Source organism: Eubalaena glacialis, chromosome 12, assembly GCF_028564815.1.
Source record: "Eubalaena glacialis isolate mEubGla1 chromosome 12, mEubGla1.1.hap2.+ XY, whole genome shotgun sequence".
Taxonomy (NCBI): Eukaryota; Metazoa; Chordata; class Mammalia; order Artiodactyla; family Balaenidae; genus Eubalaena; species Eubalaena glacialis.
Genome location: NC_083727.1, coordinates 44925925 through 44944215, shown reverse-complemented (window position 1 = coordinate 44944215; position 18291 = coordinate 44925925). Strand labels below are relative to the sequence as shown.

The 18291-nt window shown below is 37.9% G+C and overlaps 1 long non-coding RNA gene across 1 annotated transcript in view; it reads left to right on the top strand.

The window, feature by feature from the left end:
* The window catches only part of LOC133102594 (uncharacterized), a 37138-nt gene that overhangs the window by 282 nt on the left and 18565 nt on the right, over nt 1-18291 (top strand). The gene's annotated exons all lie outside the window — the stretch shown is intronic.

The window sequence follows — 18291 nt, the reverse complement described above, 5'->3', positions numbered from 1 at the left end:
ACCTCACCATTGCTTCCGCTGAGGTCCTGCCCAGCAGCTACAATGTATCATATCTTGAGTCTCTTTTTGGCTATCAAGTCCAGAAATATACTTAGGCAATACATACACAGAAAGGCAAAGTTAAACCCAAAACCTACCATAAAATATGTTTGAGAAGACTGTGAACTCCAGGACAGGGTCATGGTTTTGTTTAGTACTGTTTACCTAGTGCCTGGTACACTGCCTTCCACAGTGTTGCATAGATTATTAGAATGTTAAACAAAGGAAGAGATGCACAGAATACGGTTTCTTCTGCCTGCAGCTTGGTGCTTGCAGAAGTAAGGGGCACATGGGTTGTCACCCTGCTCTCCTCCCTGTCAGCCACCAGCAAACCAGAGGACTGCTCTACTGTTTTCAGTAACGAAATCCTAGTCAGAATGAATTTGGACATATGCATCAAAGCCTCAGAAAGCATAGAAAAACCACATGGAAAACAGTTTTGTTTTACAAATAATGTATATTTGTGTGGTCACACTGTATGACAAACAAACACTGAAAGGACTGACATATTTGGGTGAGTTTACATAGCAAAGCCTCAAACCACCAGTACTGTATTTCCAATTCTTCTCTCATTTCTGAACAAGCCAAGGTAATGATTCCAAGCCTTACTTCATTTCTGTCTGCAAGAAATGGATATGAGCCTGTAATGCATGGCTGAAATTACTTTTGTATAGATAAGAATGAATAATGGAATTTTCTACAAGGCCCACTTCTTCCTCATTACTATGAAATCATCCTCTATCTTGGAACTAGAATAATTTAATTTGGCCTAAAGTGGAAGCTTTTATTACTAACATGCCTTCTATTTTTGAGCGGAAGACAGTATCAGGCTTTGACCAGTACTAGAAGATGTGGCTTTATTTGTCCAAGTCACCATTATGATGTCCGAAAGTATAATTAATTAGTACTCTAACTGATAATGTTAGGAAAGACTTCAGTGATAGATGGTGCATGTAAATGTAATCAGGACTGTGGTGAGTGTAATTTCCCCCAAGAGTATTGAGACACTTTGGGGGAACCCTTCCTTCGCTTATTGTCAGTACATTTGAAAAAGGCCATGATATGGACTATTTGATTGAATGAATCAGAAATGAGGACAAACTTAAATTTCTTCTAATTTTAATTATCTGAAAATCACAGTAGAGAAGTGATAGTGATTATAACTCTTTATTATAGAAGATGGAGGGCCAAGGTTATGATCACTTTGGAGTAAGTGATCACTTTGGAGTAAGTGCTCACTTTTGAATAAGAGAAGGGGCAGCTAGAAGCAAGGATTTAGAAGGAAAAGCAGATATGTGTGTTCTATGCTATTTCTTTTTTTAAAGAAAGAGTCTGCTTGTCAGAAGGAACTGTCTAGGATTTCAACCTGCACCAAGTCTCACATGCTAAAGGAGTTACTTCGCCATGCAGGGAAAAAAAATGTGGTTGCTATTTGCCACAGAAGATTGTACTTATTATAGTAGGGCTATTCCTTGTGAGTTCTTCCTTTTTTAACCTAAAACCTTAAAAGGGATATGTGTCTCTTTTATATGATGCAGGTTATCCTGCTATCTGAAACACACTCTATTTGGGCAGATACTACCCATTCAGTAAGACCTCACCACAAACCTTTCTTGCTTTAGATCGTGCTAGGCATTTTACATGCATTAAATTGTCAAATGTTATAGAAGAGGAAACAATAACGCTGAGAGGTTAACTGCCTTAACCAAGGTCATACACTACATTTTGCCTCCCTCTCCCTAACTCTACCCCTAAGGTAGAGTTCCTTTACCACTCTACCACTCCTCCTCTGAATTCCTGCAACTCTTATGAGCTGTGCCATGCAATTTAGATGTAATTATACTCTTCCTCTTAGTGACCCTGGTTGTTTCATACATGTCAGTCTCATCATCCCAGCATCCCAGCATCATCCCATGAGATAGAAGCCCAGTTGCTTCTTCCTTTGTATTTACTCAACATAGCACGGAGCTGAGATTTTGGTAGATTCTTAAGGATATTTGTTGATTTGAATAAATTAAAACCTTGATGATCTTACAAAAACTAACAGTGTGTCTGTACTGCTTTACATTTTACTTGATGAGGGAATATATTTTGGTTATGTTTCATATATTACCTTCTTGCACTTTGGAATCTAAGATGTATTTGTACACTACAGAACAGTTGTGGGGCAGTTGGCAATAAACCCCACTACCCCAAGGAATCTAATATATTCTAATATGGTTCTGTGAGAAAACGTTCACAAAACTATGAAATTATTCTCCATATATCAAGGAATCATTGATTCTTCAGGAAAGATTTCTCAGATGGTAATGATTTTAGCAGAAGTTCAGACATCTTTGTTTTGCAGAATGATATATTTCATGCTTGTAATTAATGAAGCTTTCACATATTTACTGCTTCTGATGTACCAGTCACTGTTGTAAACACCATCCCATTGTATCATTTAGTTCTCATAAGAACCCTGTGAGGTAATGCTGTTATGACCTTCATTTTACCCACTAGGGAAATGAGGCAGAGACTGAGTCACTCAAAATTACCTACAAAATGATAGACCCATGAATTAAATCCGGGTAGTTTGACTCAAGAGATCATGCTGTCTGAACAAAATGCGAAGTCACTTCTTAAAATAAGAGCATAAAACTGTCCTCTCTTAGTGTTAAATTAATATGCAATTTTATGCCTCCTCCCCCATTTCCTTATCCAGAAGCATATTAATATTTGTTAGGTAAGTGCCCAAGAATTTGATTTCTGTTTAGAGGAAAAGCAGTTATTCATGATACCTAAATTCAGTATTTTCTAAACCCTATCAGACCCAACGTCACCTTTTTATAACAGATATTTTCTAATAGTCATTACTTTCTTGAAATTCATGGATAATGTAATCCACCTACACATATAAATAGAAAAACATCAATATAATGACGACCTGATATAAAAGAGAAATAAAAGTAATTTATAATAGTATCTGTTTCAACGTGTAAAGGCATTAACATGCCTAAGCTATAAGAAATGGCAAAGTAGTTAGAAAGTTACACCTGTTGCTCTAATCACCATGGATGGAGACTGATACAGGTAGGTTTTCCTGGTGGCTCAGATATTATCAGTAGCGTTATTCTTGGTGATGAGATTTTCTGAAATGGTGACTAAATCTTGGTTAAGTTCTGGAAAAGTTGCCCTCGCTTGCCCAGCTCTGTAGTTCTTCCATTGTAAGAAATATGTTTTCACATCTCTGAAATCAGGGTGTGTTTTATAAGCACTGTCAGCCAGGTGTCAGTAATGATCATTGTTACTGTCATTGCCTGAACATATGCAAACCGGGTTACTGTTACCGATTTCATTTCCAGACAGACTCTTTGAAAACCATGTGAAGAATGGTTATAACCGCTAGTTGTTGTCTGAAAACTTTCCATCAATATCTTTGGAAGGCTAAAAAAGTGCCAACATCAAACCATACGAAATTGGTGTCAGTGGCTTTGAAGAAAACCTGGACACGAGTTGAGCACTGTTTTAAGAAATACAGCATCATCAAAATACTCGATAGCAAGAGAATAATTTTGTTTTGAAAAACATGGATGTTGACAACTCTGAGTCAAAAATTTTCTGAATATAAAGAAGTTTTAGAAATACCTTAATTTATTTTGCTTTTTTTTTTCTTTTATATGTGTCCAGGTGTGTTTGACTTGTGTCTAAATATGTCTAAAGGAGCCCTTTAAATAGAGATAAAATTATGTATAAGAATGCATTGTGTCATAGCTTAATTGGCAATGTTTTTCTTCCCTTTTCTCTGTCTGCCTCTCATTCTTGGTGATATTTAAGTAATATTATATTTTACAACTGACAGTGTTTAGTCAGATGAAATGCCGTAGTTTCCGTCCTGGAAAATTCATTGCATAGTAAAACAGTGCAAACATATTTTCTTTTTATATGTAAAATGATGTTAAATTCCAGGCTCAGATAGATAAATATAAGTGGATTTTCCCTCCCAGAAATAGACTAGTGTCTTGTTGATGAGGACTTTCTGCGTGATATCTAGCATCCCTGGCCCACCTAATGAAAGCCAATAACAACCTCCATTCTTTGTAATATCTAAAACTCACCTCCACAAATTTCCAAGAGACCCCTTAGGAAGGTACTGCTTCTACAGAGATTTTCTCTTTTGAATACTTGGGGGTACGGTATTCCCATCGCTTTTCACTAGAGGGAGCAACTCATCTCTAAGAAAGTGGTATATCCCGTCTATGATGGAAGAACTTTGGAATGGTCTCTCACTATAAATGAAATACTCTTGTAATTGAAATTGAATCATAATCTTTTATTCCCTCTAAGCTGTAATTGTTACAAATTAGTTTTCTCACACAGGCTTAGGTTTGTTATAATGGCTTCCCATAATCAAATCAGGCCAAAGTATCTCATATGACCCTGCCTACTCTGACAAGGCCCCTACCCTGTATTACAGAAGTCATGGACCCGGTTTCAAGTTCCAGCTCTGCCACTAACTAGCTGTTTGACCTGGACTAGTAACTTCATCTTTCTGAGTCACAGTTTCCTCCTAGATAAAATAGAGATTATAATACATGCTTTAGAGGCCTATTAAAAAGATGAAATAAGATACTGTAAAATATTTAACATTATAAGCTTTCAATGAATAGAAGCTGGTACTATTATTTGTATTGTTTTTATGCTAAAACTTACATACATTAAACTATTGTCCATGGTATAATAACTGGGTACTAAATTCCATTATGAAACAGATAAGTGTTTAGGAGTTCAGAGGAGAAAGACATCCATGTGGATTAAAGTAGTCAGTGAAAGCTTCATGGAAGAAACGACACTTGACTTGTATCCTGCTAAGAGCTGAGGGGCTTGAGAAGGAGATGGGGCATTAGGACATAGTAAGCATACTTGTCCACTGCTCCAGTTGTTTCAACATACATTCTAGACCTGCACTGTCCAATATAATGGTCAGTAGCCACATGTAGCTATTTAAATTTAAATTAATTAAAATAAAAAATTCATTTAATCAGTCACACCACGTTTCAGGTTCTCAGTAGCAACATCTGGCTAGTGGCTACTGTATTGGACAGTGTGTAACATTTCATTGTGGCAGAAAGTTATATTGGACAATGCTGTACTAGACATATAGCACCTTCAGGTGGTAGAAAAAAGGCCTACTAGAATTAAAATGCCATACCACAGAGAGAGGCTTATGCTTTATAAAGTTCTTAGAAAAAAATTATTTATTAAAATTCATGCTTTCAGTGAACTTTTTAGCAAAAATTGTGTGTGTTCATATTGGGAGTAAGTATTCTCACTGGAAGTACTTATCTACTGGCTCACTTAATATCAAAAAGATAATCCAAGTATTATGCAACCCACATCCTTCACTATAAAACTTAGATTTAAAATAATTTACCAAAGTGAGCCATTACCCTTCAGAGAAAGGACTGAAGCTAAATGAATCAAATTCAGAGTTAGTTGAAAAATTTGCATAATTACATTAGTCATTTAAATAACCCATAAAATGTGTTCTTGGTAATGAACTCCCACTGTATTTTTAGTAAGATGAAAAACATTTTAATAAAATGAAAAAAACAATTAATGGAAATAGTTATGTAGATTTTAAAAATTTTACTATGAATCATAGGGATTTGTTTGGTACAATACCAAAAATTGACAGTAAAGCCATTGAATAAACATGATTTTTATATTTGAAAGCATCTCAAACTCCTAATGTTAAGAAATTTCATACAAGGGAAAATATTTCTTTGCCTTTTCTAGATAAACTCTTTAAACATTGTTCCCATGAATTTGTGCTGTGGCTGTTAATTAAAACTCCAGAGCTCATATATAAGTTACAAAAATATCAGTAATTTTTTAAAGTACAGTCCCAAGGTCAAAGAACCTTATTGGAACAACCAGACTGTCATGATGAAAAACAGCCCTCTTGTTTTAGAGCAGGTTTCATCAAGGTCATTTATACTTTGCACATAAAAATTAATTCAATATGAAAAGTTCGTATTATAGTGTCTAACTTGATACTTTGGTTTTCTTTCATAACACTTCATCTGTTACCTGAGAACTCTGCCTTGTGAATTCTTTGGCTCTAAGACTATATTACAACTTCCTTGAGTCTGTGAGCAATCCATTCTATGCACATCTGTCTTAAAAATGTGAATGGTTGATTTGGAAGGAGACCATCATTCATTCATTTGATCATTAATAGAAATTATCTCATCTTCCTGTATGACATAGGTAGAATTCACCTTATTGGAAAGATTAGGAAATCTCAGAGACGTCAAGTGACTTGCCTAAAGTTATATAGCTAGTAAGTAATGTAGTGTGGATAAAAACCCAGTTTGGCTGACTTCCAAGCTCTTTCTGCTATGCCATGTTGCTTTTCTGATTTTTTAAAATCTTTGACAGTAACCAGGGAACTCAAGGACTATTGGCTTTTTCCTGATAACTGCTTTTTCCAGGGTTTATATTTTCAGTGCCCACCACCCAGAGGATCATCCTGCAGTGTTGACTGCATTGATTGAATGATTCCACACTGAAATCCAGCTTTAACAACCATGGAAACTGTATGTATTAATCTAAACAGAACATACGGCTTTTAGGAGACAAGTGCCCTCAGTGGAAACATTTATTAAATGTGGGACAGATTTAAGAAACAGGACCGCCTGCTACTGCTGATATTTGTAACTTAACAGCATTTCCAGATTCTTAGACGTGGGGTTCAAAGAGTTCATTTGCAATGAATGAACTCAAGGGTAAAAAGAGCTCTGCCTGTAAATATTTCATTAGTTTTCACTGTACTATACTCAGGAGGAAATTTTGAAAGTAAAGGTTTGTTATCAGGAAATGCATGAAGTCCAGTTTGAAAATAATTCTAACTTACCCTGAGAAAAGAGTGGTAATCTGCATCCTTCCCACTTAGCATTTCATCTGCCCATATATAGTCTCTCATTATTGGAAACATTTCCCTGATTGCAAAAACTGAACAGGATCATCTTAACTACTTTCTTCTCTCCCAAAGAGAGAAAGTGTTCTGGGTTTATCCTCAGTGAAATTGCTGATGAAATGCTGATCCTAGAACTGTGTTACTAATACAAAAAAGTAAACAGAGCACCCAATCTAAATTTGCTAAATTTTCTAGTCACCATTCTGTTCTGCATTGTCTTTTGGAGCACAGTAGATTGGAGGCATAGATTGGAGACCTGACCACTCTATCTGGTCTTTCTAAACTGTACACTCAAAACATATTTGTTGGTGTTTACTACATGCAAGACACAGAACTGTGTGATAGGATTCAAAGATCTGAAAGACGTGAACTTTGTTCATTAGGAATTTGAACGTGGAGATAAGATGCCATTGTGGAGAAGATAGAGAAATAGATAATTATAATACCAGATGATAAATGCAGCAAGAGTGGTGTGAGCCAAGGGCTGTGGATTCACAGAACAGGAAGTTTATGTTCCTATAATTGACAAGAGAGCTGTGTAAGAATTCACAGAGGAGATAGTTCTGAGATGAGTCCTAATAGAAAAATAGGATTATAACAAGAAGAGGGAGAGAGAGAATTTCAGGCTGAAGAAATACCCTGAGCAAAGACCTGGGACTCAAGTAGGAGCTCAGACAGCTTGGGGAATGGCTGAAAGAGAGGGCAGTTAGTTGGAGGTGGGGGTGATGGTTCAATAAAATGAAGTCTAATGACAGTCTCTTATATACTTGTGTGTGTAATATACATTATTATATGCATATAGTGTATATATGCATTTTAAAACCCTGTGAATATTAGAGGATATTGGAGGTCTTTAAACAGGGGACTAACATACATTATATCAGATAATAACTTAATTGCCAAGAAAACGGCTTGAAGGTTGTATGGTTAAAGGCTGGGAGATCAGTTGTGAAATGTTGAAATGATTCAGACAAGGATTAATGAATATATCTTTAGAAATGTGGTAGTAACAGAACAGATGACTTCAGAGAAATAATAAAAGAACTGATTAACAAAACTAGATATGAAGGTGGGCAAGGAGTTGAGGAAGATTGATTTGTTTTAGTTTGGACCACAGGGATGGGTGGAAATGTAAGTTATGAAATATAGGCAGAGGGTCAGGTTTTGACGAGAGGGGAGAAATCATGAGTTCAGCTATAGACAAGGAGAGTTTTGTTGTCAATCTGAGGTAGCCCTTTGGAGATACAGGAAGATAAGTTCGGGCATTTGGCGGTCAGGAGAAGAGTGTGATCTACAGGTAGATTGGGACCTCATTAGTGTATGGGTGATAGTTGACACTATCAGAGAGGACGAGAACACCAGAAAGACACGTAGAAGGAGAGGAAAGGAGAGCCGAGAATAGAACTCTGGAACACCGACATGAGAGAGACAGGTGAGGTGGAACAAGCAGAGAAAAATTGAGAAATAGCTATTAGAGGTAGGAGAAGAACCAGAAGAGAGTGTTGTCCCAGAAGGCAAGGGAGAAATGGACTTCAGGAAACCAGGGTTAAGAGGATGCAGCCAAGAACAGTTTGAGAAGAGTGGAGGGGCAGGATGGTTACAGAGTTGAGGAGTGAATGAGAAATGAAGAAATATAGCTAGCATGTGAGGCCAGTTCTTTCATAATTGGCCGTTCAGAAAAGGAGAAAGACTATGTGATTGATTCAGGGAGATGTTGGGTTGAAGGAAGAAAGTTTCTAAGAAGTGGAATTAAAGGAAGTCCTAATCATATATCCTTACTAAAGTAGGGATAGACCAGATATCTTAATCATTTAGACTGCTATAACAAAGTACTATAGGCTAGGTGGCTTGTAAACAACAGAAATTTATTTCTTATAGTGCTAGGGGCTGAAAGTCTGAGATCAGGGCGCTAGCATGGTTGAGCTTGGTGAGAGCCCTCTTCCCATTTGCAGACTGCCGACTTCTCACTGTATCCTCATATGGTGGAAAGAAGGCAAGAGCTCTCTAGAGTCCCTTTTATAAGAGCACTAAGACTATTCGTGAGAGCTCCACCTTCATGACCTAATTACCTTCCAGAAGCCCCACCTCCTAATACCATCACTTTAGGGGTTAGGATTTAAACATATGAATTTTGGGGGACACAAACATTCAATCCATTGCATCAGCCCTCCTCCACACAAAAATGGAAACAAACTAAAAGTCAGTAGAAGAAAAGTTGGATAAATTATGGCATGTTCAAATAATTGAATATTACATAACCTTTAAAAAGGAATAAAATGGATCCAAAGTAGTGACTTCGAAAAGTATCCATGTTAAATTAGAAAGATACAAAAAACATTGTAGATAAACATATCATAATTGTATTTTAATAAATAATATAAGTTGATGCCCATATATCTATATAAACATGGAAAATATTTGGAAAGGATGTGTACCCAGCTGCCAACAGTGGTGGTCTCCAGGGAAATGGGGATGAGAAAAGGAAAAGTGGTCTTTAACTCCTTGCTTCCTACAATTTTAATGAGGGGTGGTGACATTAGAATAACATTTGCACTTTTAATTTAAAATATTTTTCAAACAACATTAAAGAAAACCCTCTCATAAAATGATGAAATAATTTAACTTTATATGATCAAATACAGAGTTTAGTATTCACTCAAAAGAAGACAACACCATAAACTAACATATTTGCTATGATAATTTTTTGGATTGGTATTTAAAGGCTGAAGCAAAAACACTTGCTCAAAATGTGATATTGAGTTCAAGGTAAATGAAGGATTTTTTTTTTTTGCTTAAATTTGGAAGATGAGGCCAATAATAGGTTAGAGAGTAATTTAAAACAACTGGAACTCAATCAGAAACTTAATTCGCTGAGATGAACCTCTGTATTATGGAACATTGGTTGCTTTAACCAATGAGCTAGAAGTGACCTTGGTGATTTATTTGGTAGTAATTTTTATTTAAAGTACTGTATATCTTTTAAAATATATCTGTGTTAGTCAGTGTTCTCCAGAGAAACAGAAACATCAGGAGGTAGCTATAGACATGTTTATTTGGGGGAATTGGCTTACGTGATTATGGAAGCTGAGAAGTCCCACAATCTGCCATCTGCAAGCTGGAGACCCAGGAAAACCAGTTGTGTAATTCAGTCTGAGTCCAAAGGCCTGAGAACCAGGGGAGTGGATGGTGTAAATCCCAGTCCAAGGGCTGGAGAATATGAGATGTCCCAGCTCAAGCATGAGGCCCGGGAAAAAGAGTGAATTCCTTCTTCCTCTACCTTTTGTTCTATTCAGGCTCTCCATGGATTGGATGAGGCCCACTCACATTAGGGAGGGCAATCTATTTCACTGAGTTCATTGATTCAGATGTTAATCTCATTCAGAAATACCCTTCACAGAAACACCCAGAAATAATGTTTAGTCAAGCAGTGCAGTCAAAAGACACATAAAATTAACTGTCACAATATGCAAGTTAGTAATTAGTGAATAGTTAATAAGTATGTCTATTTTTTATAAAAAGTTATTTTATATGGAAGGCTTAGAAGCAAGTTGCTGCAGTTAGCAAAAACACAGCTAGCTTCCAAGTTAAAAATTACTTATTAGAATTTCATTGCAGGTAACCGATTCCTTTTAAAATATAAAGGCTCCTGTATTTATACACTAGTTTAAGTAACGTAAATAACCTGTAAACCAACCTTCTTAGATTGAACTTTGGGGTCTAAATGTATTAATAGAAGTGTTAAGGAATAGGAAAGCCCTAAATAGGGGACTTGAAAAACTGTAGGGTACAAGAGTCCTTGAGGACTGAGAGTAGATGGAAGAAGTATTCGTAAATGGAGGTAAGATGTCAGTGAAAAGACCTGAGAGCTAATACCCTGCTCATGGTGTTGGAGGTAGTTGAGCAAGTCAGAACCTGAGCCCAGAGTCTATTCAGTAGTCGCTGGCCCCATCTTGAGGCCAGAGGGAGAATATAAGGAAAAGAGGAGACTGGAGCATAACAAGTCCCTCCCCCAATCTTCTCCCACCCCGTCTTTATTAACAACTACCAATGCAGAATAAAATAATATATGCAGAACGTACCCTCTCAGAACCTGGAAGTATGCTGAAATGAATTGAATACCAACTACTTATTGAGCACTTCCCAGTAAGTAAGTGTAAGTGTGGAGGATTCCAGGATAAAGACACTGTTCCTGCTCAAGAGATTATCCAGTAGGATGGAGGACATTACACTGCAGTTTGAAAAGGTGAATGTTAAGCATGTTTTACCAAGTACAATCTGAGTGCTGAGCACAGGAAAAAGACCTAGTGATTGCCTGGGGGGTTTGGAGAGAGTTTTATAGAAGAGGGGACACGAGCTGGGACTTGAAGGAAGCAGAAAGGTGTTAGAGGAGAGGATGGGAAATGGGCAAGTATAGACAAAGTTGAGTGGCATGGGCAGGGGGAAGAAGGGGGAGGGAGGAAGGCTGGAATGTGAGTTGAGCTGTATTTGGGGGGCTTTGAGGCTCACTGTGAAGTACTGTGTTCTGCCATCGGCGTCCTATTGAACTCTGACAGCATGCATTTATTTTTTCCTGTTTAAAATTTGCTGACTTTATCCCAAACATTTTTTAATTTCGGGGTCTTTATACAAGATGAGATGTGATTCAATGGCTAAATTAGCCAGTGTGTAGAAAGGGAAGGCAGGAAACTCCACATGGAAAATAAAATATAACTGCCTTAATTTAAATATTTAAACAAGAAAAGCTTTTAGGTTTTCAGAAAGCAATAATTTACCTCCTGGAAATTGGTATGTTTTTTGATACCATTAGTTTCAGTTACTTTTCAATGCATGACTAAACCCTGGAACAGAACAATTTTAACTCAAAGCTACAAATGGATTTACTTAAGGGGAAAAAGAAAATTGGAAGTTGCATTTTATTTTCATTCTAAAAATAGCTAGAACATTATCATTAGAAACCTCTTTAGAAGTGGAATTCCATTAACTAGGACTCCAGTGATGAAAAATTTTCCATAATCTCATCAGTTTTGCTTTTTCTTAGCAAACCATCTCTTCATGATTATTGTAAACCAATGATAAACAAGGTATATTGGAGTTATACTTACAATGTGTAAGACAGATAAGCCCTTTCATTCAATCTCATCAATCTTGGAAACATTTTTTCAGTAAAGAAATATTTCTGAAATCCCTAGTATGTTCTAGGTACTGGGAATATAGCTTTGAATAAGGCAGGCCAAATCCCTGACTATTAGGAGTTTACTTTCTGGTGTGCAGAGAGAGACAATAAATATAAAAACATATAAAAAGATAATCGGGGGGACTGTTAAATGCTCTAAAGAAAGTCAGTTTAAAAAGTGATTAAGGCTGGGACTTCCCTGGTGGTGCAGTGGTTAAGAATCTGCCTGCCGATGCAAGGGATACAGGTTCGATCCCTGGTCCGGGAAGATCCCACATGCCGCGGAGCAGTTAAGCCCATGCGCCACAACTACTGAAGCCTGCGCACCTGGAGCCCATGCTCCGCAACAAGAGAAACCCACACACCACAAAGAAGAGTAACCCCTGCTCGCCGCGAATAGAGAAAGCCCACGCGCAGCAAAGAAGACCCAATGCAGCCAAAAAAAAAAAGTGATTAGGGCTAAGGTAGTAAGAAGAGGCCTTTGTGTGGAGGTGATTTTTGAGTTAGACCTGAATGGTGAGAAGGTGGGAAGAGCATTATTAACAGAAGGAACAAAAGAGCTAAGATTGAGACAAGTCTAATCAACAAAGAGTAGGTGTCTTGAGTAGTGAACTAACTTTGCTGAGGAGGTGAAGTCAGAGAGGTGGGGTAGGCAGATCATGCAAGGCTTTGAAGGCTGTAAGGAAGCTGGATTCTATTCTGTGATGAGAACCTCTGAATTTTTGGTAGGGTAAGGATGACATAATTGGATTCATGCTTTGGAAAAATCATTTGGGGATGTTACCATTTTGACCTGGGGTTTTTCTTTGGTGTTATTAAGTCTTTTAGCTAATGCAGCAGCTACAGCAGCATGTATTTAAGTTACTTTAGAATGTGAGTGGGTTGCTTCCTTTTTCCTAAATAAGTCAGAAGACATTATAAGCAGAGAAGACATAATTCATAAATATATAGATCTAGATAGATACAGATTAGGTATAGGGATGGGGTAGAGATAAAGACAGAGATGAGACAGAGACAGAGAGATGAGGGAGGTTCCTCTCATTCAACTTGTACCGAATAAAATCTCCAAAATTTGAACAAAACCATTCACAACTCTTTTTTTTCTCACCTAAGAGATCCAAGATAATCCTTCAGTGGATATCTTTAATAGTTATTAATGTTGAAATGAATTCCATAGTATACTGTGAATATTGAAGTTGAGAAAGTAAAATTAACATGGTCTAAAAGAAAGTTAGCACATTTTGCTGTTTTCTGAGATTGCTAGTGTTTTGGCAGTGGTTGGCTGTGGGCAGGCATAATGTGGAACATTAGATGGAAATCGAGTTGTGGAATTTTAATAAACTGCTGGTCTGCTAATAATTTGCTTTTGTTCAAACCATTTATTTTTAATTTGGCAGTTATTCATAAATCTTAGCCCAGAAAAAAAGTGTAAATTTTTCTTAGGAAGATGTGTACAGTATTAAGAAAGTGTAGACACACCTTCACATCTTCCAGAAAGACATTTTATTCAGACTAAACTACTACAGAGGTTGCTGTAGTCCTTTGGGACCTCAAGTCACAGAGAACAAGTGAAAGTAATAGAGTCATGTTTGAATAGCAAGTTTCAAGTAGTATATTTTAAGTGGCTGTTACTATTTTGGGAATACTGAATATTCCTTAATAGTACAGTACTCATTTCATGCCATATTTGAATATTATTTTCATACAAATGCAAAAATGAAAGCAAAAAAGTCCAACTTCAAATGTGCAAGTTCCTTTAACTTCTGAATATATAATTTTATCGCTTTTTGATCAAATTCCACATGAGTGAAGAGCTGGGAATTTTTAGAATTCAGAGGGTCCAGGTACAACATTTGCAATTGCTTAATATGCTTCATTACATATATTTATCTTATCTTTCCCTTCCTGCTGAAGATCTACTTTGCAAAAATGTTTTCCTGACTATTCTGCCTCAGGCTATCAAGTCTAAAAATGAGGCTTTTGGCCTTCTACTAACTTGCTAGTGTCAAAGAACTATTGTCCTTCCCCCATTCCTCCCACCCTTTGAATTTAAGTCCAAAATAAATGAATGGTAACAAGTTTTCTTCACTGCTTTTTAGTGTAGAGTTCCGGTTCAGAAAAAGTTCTGTTCAAGAATGAATTCCAGCAGTGTTCCTATTGCCAACAGGCAGCATTAAAGTCTTGGAAAATGGAAGTAAGCCAGAGTAAATCCTGCTCTATTTGAGTGAAATAGTTTATATATGATAACATATGATTATGATTCTTAATGTGAACTTCATGGCCATCTTTTCTTGGGTTAAATGATGAGTGATTATGGGCAGCAAACTTAAAGGTGAAATCATCCCAAGTATGATTTTTATTCAGATACTGCGCAAATACAAAATATGGAGCAAGGTCCTAAGAGATAGAGCATTCTTTGGTTGTAGAATGGTAGTTGGATTACTGAAGTGGTCAGGCTGAAAGGTTTTGGAGTGGCTGTAAGTGCCAGCATAAAGAGAGAGACAGCAGACAAACTGGTCTGGGGCAGGCTTCTCCCTTGGAGGTCAAAGGCAGTTCTGAGGACCCACCTGAAGAGGGAGTCCTGTTCTTCTTCTTCCCTGGAGATGGCCAGGCCTTCCTGAAATCCCTGGCCTTACCCATGTGGAGCTAGACTGTGTAACCCACCGTTTCAGGAGCAGGGAGGTCAAGTCCTGCTCAGGGTCATGCTCGTTCAATATGTTTCTGTGTTACCTAGTCTATTAAATGTCTATGTGTCCCAAGAGGGAAGAACTGTATTATTCTGTTCTTCATACATTCACCCTTGATTTTCCAATCTCTTCTCCACTTCACAACCAGAGAGACCTGATAAGTAGTAGCTGATTAGTTCACATCCTTAGTTAACAAACCCCCCGCCTCCACACCTCCCCACCTCCCCACCTCCCCAGTGGCTGATTATCTCTTAGGATAAAGACCTCACCACAGGCCCTCTCTCTCCCTTCTAGCTACAGTGAAGGCTTTCACTTCCACATTTAGGCAAAGTTCCTTCCTGCCTTGGGTCCTTTTTATGCAGTTTGCTTTGCCTGGAATTCTCTCTACCCCATCCTCCCTGCCTTCCTCACCCTTTTCACCCGGCTACCTCCTACTCACCCTCTCATCTCAACTCACATGTCTTCCTCTTGTGAGGATGGGAAGACTTCCTTGAGCCTCTACACCAAGTCGGGCCCTCTCCCTCCTTATACACTCTCACTGCACTCTGCATTCCCATTTGTAGCACTTACAATTGTAGTTAATTATTTATTTAATATGTTTCCCTTGGTAGATTGTAAATGCAATGATGACATCAAATATGTCTGTTAATTGCCAAACTTTAAGAACCTAGCACAGCATCTGGCACATTGTAGACATTCAGTATATATTTCTTGAATGAATGAATAAACGATGAGCCAACAAATGACCAGCTGGATGGTCTGATTCCTTTTTGCACACTCCCTCCCAACCCCCCAATGTGAGGGACAGGACAGTAGGAGACAGGTGTACGTGATGGGTCCTGTAAGGCATAGAACAGTGAGGGTGGAGGAGGGCTGATGCAGAGAGGGGCTGATAAGCCCCCTTTTTTTTTTTTAATAAATTTATTTATTTTATTTGTTTATTTTTGGCTGCATTGGGTCTTTGTTGCTGTGTGCGGGCTTTCTTTAGCTGCGTCGAGCGGGGGCTACTCTTCGTTGCAGTGCACGGGCTTCTCATTGCAGTAGCTTCTCTTGTTGCAGAGCACGGGCTCTAGGCGCACGGGCTTCAGTAGTTGTGGCACAGTAGTTGTGGCTTGCGGGCTCTAGAGCGCAAGCTCAGTAGTTGTGGCGCACGAGCTTAGTTGCTCCGCGGCATGTGGGATCTTCCCGGACCAGGGATTGAACCCATGTCCCCTGCATTGGCAGGCGGATTCTTAACCACTGCACCACCAGGGAAGTCTAAGCCCCTTTTTTTAGAGGCAGTTACAATTCAGGAGGGCCAGAGATCAAACAGCCAAAACCATATCCTGAAGAAGAGTGAGGGCTTTGGATTAAATGGTGAGCCAGGCCTGTAATGGTTGCTGAGGGATAAAATCAAGCAAAGAGCCAAAGATGCTGAAGTGAGGAGAAGTGAGTCAAAACAGGGGAAACCAAGGTCCTCTCAGTAGTTCCAGATGTAAGGTGCCAAAGCCTGGGGAGTCTTCTGTGAGCTTCACTCACATATTCATGGGTGGAATGTTCATTTAAAGGTGTCAGTCTAGGTTGCAAAGTATTTACCCCTACTTTTTAAATACACTTCCACATTTCCTCATCTGAAACCTTTACAGTCCCATGAGTTTCATATTCAGAGTTTTTCGGTTTTTAGAAAGGAGGTAGATAGGGTGGATATACCATGAATTGAGTACTACCCACAGTGAGTTCTGAGGCAGCACTTGTTAATTATCAAATACATTAATAGGCATGCGGGGAAATGTATGAATATTCACAATGAGTGGGATAAATAAACACTATCAAGAGCCTCAGGATCACTTCAGGTCAAGTTTTGCTGCCAAATGAGATACAAAAATATTTTCAGAGTTTTTTGGATTTGGAAATTCTGGATGGGGAATCATGAACCTGGTACAAAGCGTTGTTCCTCTGGCACCCTGTTAATTCCTGTTTGATTCTCAGCAGCAGGGGAGGAGCCGCCCTGATCTGCTCAGGGCTTCCCCATTTCTGCAGGGAAATCCCCAGAGTCCTCCCAGCCCTCATCTGCCTGGAAGAAAACTTGGCCACCCCTTCCCCTTCCCTTAAGCTACTATGAGATGGTTGTCAGTCTACAATCCGTACTAAGTATCTGCTGTGCACAGGGCTCAGTTGGGAGATGAAAAGCTAAGCAGAAGATAGACTATTTAGGTTTATTCTTCTTTAGGTAATCCTTCTCTATCCTAGACATCTCACCTGAGCTCCGTGTCTTATTTCCAACTGCATAATACATAGATCTACTTAGCACTCAAAAGCAAAACTGGTTATCCTCCTTCAACCTAGAATCAAACAAAGGACAAAATCTGTTACTTATAATCCTTATCACCATCCATTGAATGGCCCAAGCTAAAATCAAACTTTCATTTCTTTACTTTTCACACATAATGGGCACTAAATGCTGTTGAATTTCCCATGTGGGCCCCCTTCTCTCCCATCCCACTAAGGCTTCATCACCTCAAGCTGTTTCTGTCTCCCAGGTCTCCTCTCTGCCCCTTATTTTATGCTGTCTCTTACCCATCCACCTCTTTCTCATTGACCTTAGTGATTTTTCAATAATAAAGTATTTTTAACATATTGTTTAAAAATGTCAATGTCATGAAAAATAAAGGCTGAAGAACTTTGCAGATTAAAGGACATGAAAGAGACAAGAAAATGAAACACAATTCATGGTCCTGGATTTGGTTCTACAAGATAAAAATTGTCATATTATAAAGGTCATTATTAGGACAATTGACAAAATTGGAATTACATGGATTAAAATTTCCTGAATTTGAAGATTGTAATTTGGTAATAAAAGAATGCCTTTATTCTTGGAAAATACACACTGAACTATTAAGGGGTAAAAGGATTAACTACTCTCAATTAGTTCAGAAAAAAAATGTGTATATATACATGTGAGTATATATAAATGTGTATGTGTGTATACATACACATGCATATCTATATGTCTATTTCTCTATGTCTATATAAATAATATATATGTTATACAGAGAAAGAAAAGAGAAAAATAAAGCAAATGTGGCAAAAGTAATAATTGGTAAATCTGGGTAAAGAGTATACAGGAGTTCTTTGTACTATTCTTGCTTTCTCTAAGTTTGATATTATTTCATCATAAAAACTTATAAAAATTCAATTTTTAAATATTAAACGTGTATTACTTTTATCCAAATACCAAACTTTATTGATAACACACACATACCCACACACACACAATTTCATCAGCTTCCCGCTGCCCATGTAAAGAAATTTTAAGCTCCTCGGCATCATGCTCAGGACTTCCTATAATCTGGTCTCAAATTACTTTTCTACCTCACTGTTTCCTTTCCTTACGGGTACTCATTCTATCCATGACGAAATGATCACCTTTCATTCTTCCTTCTGTGGTTTTT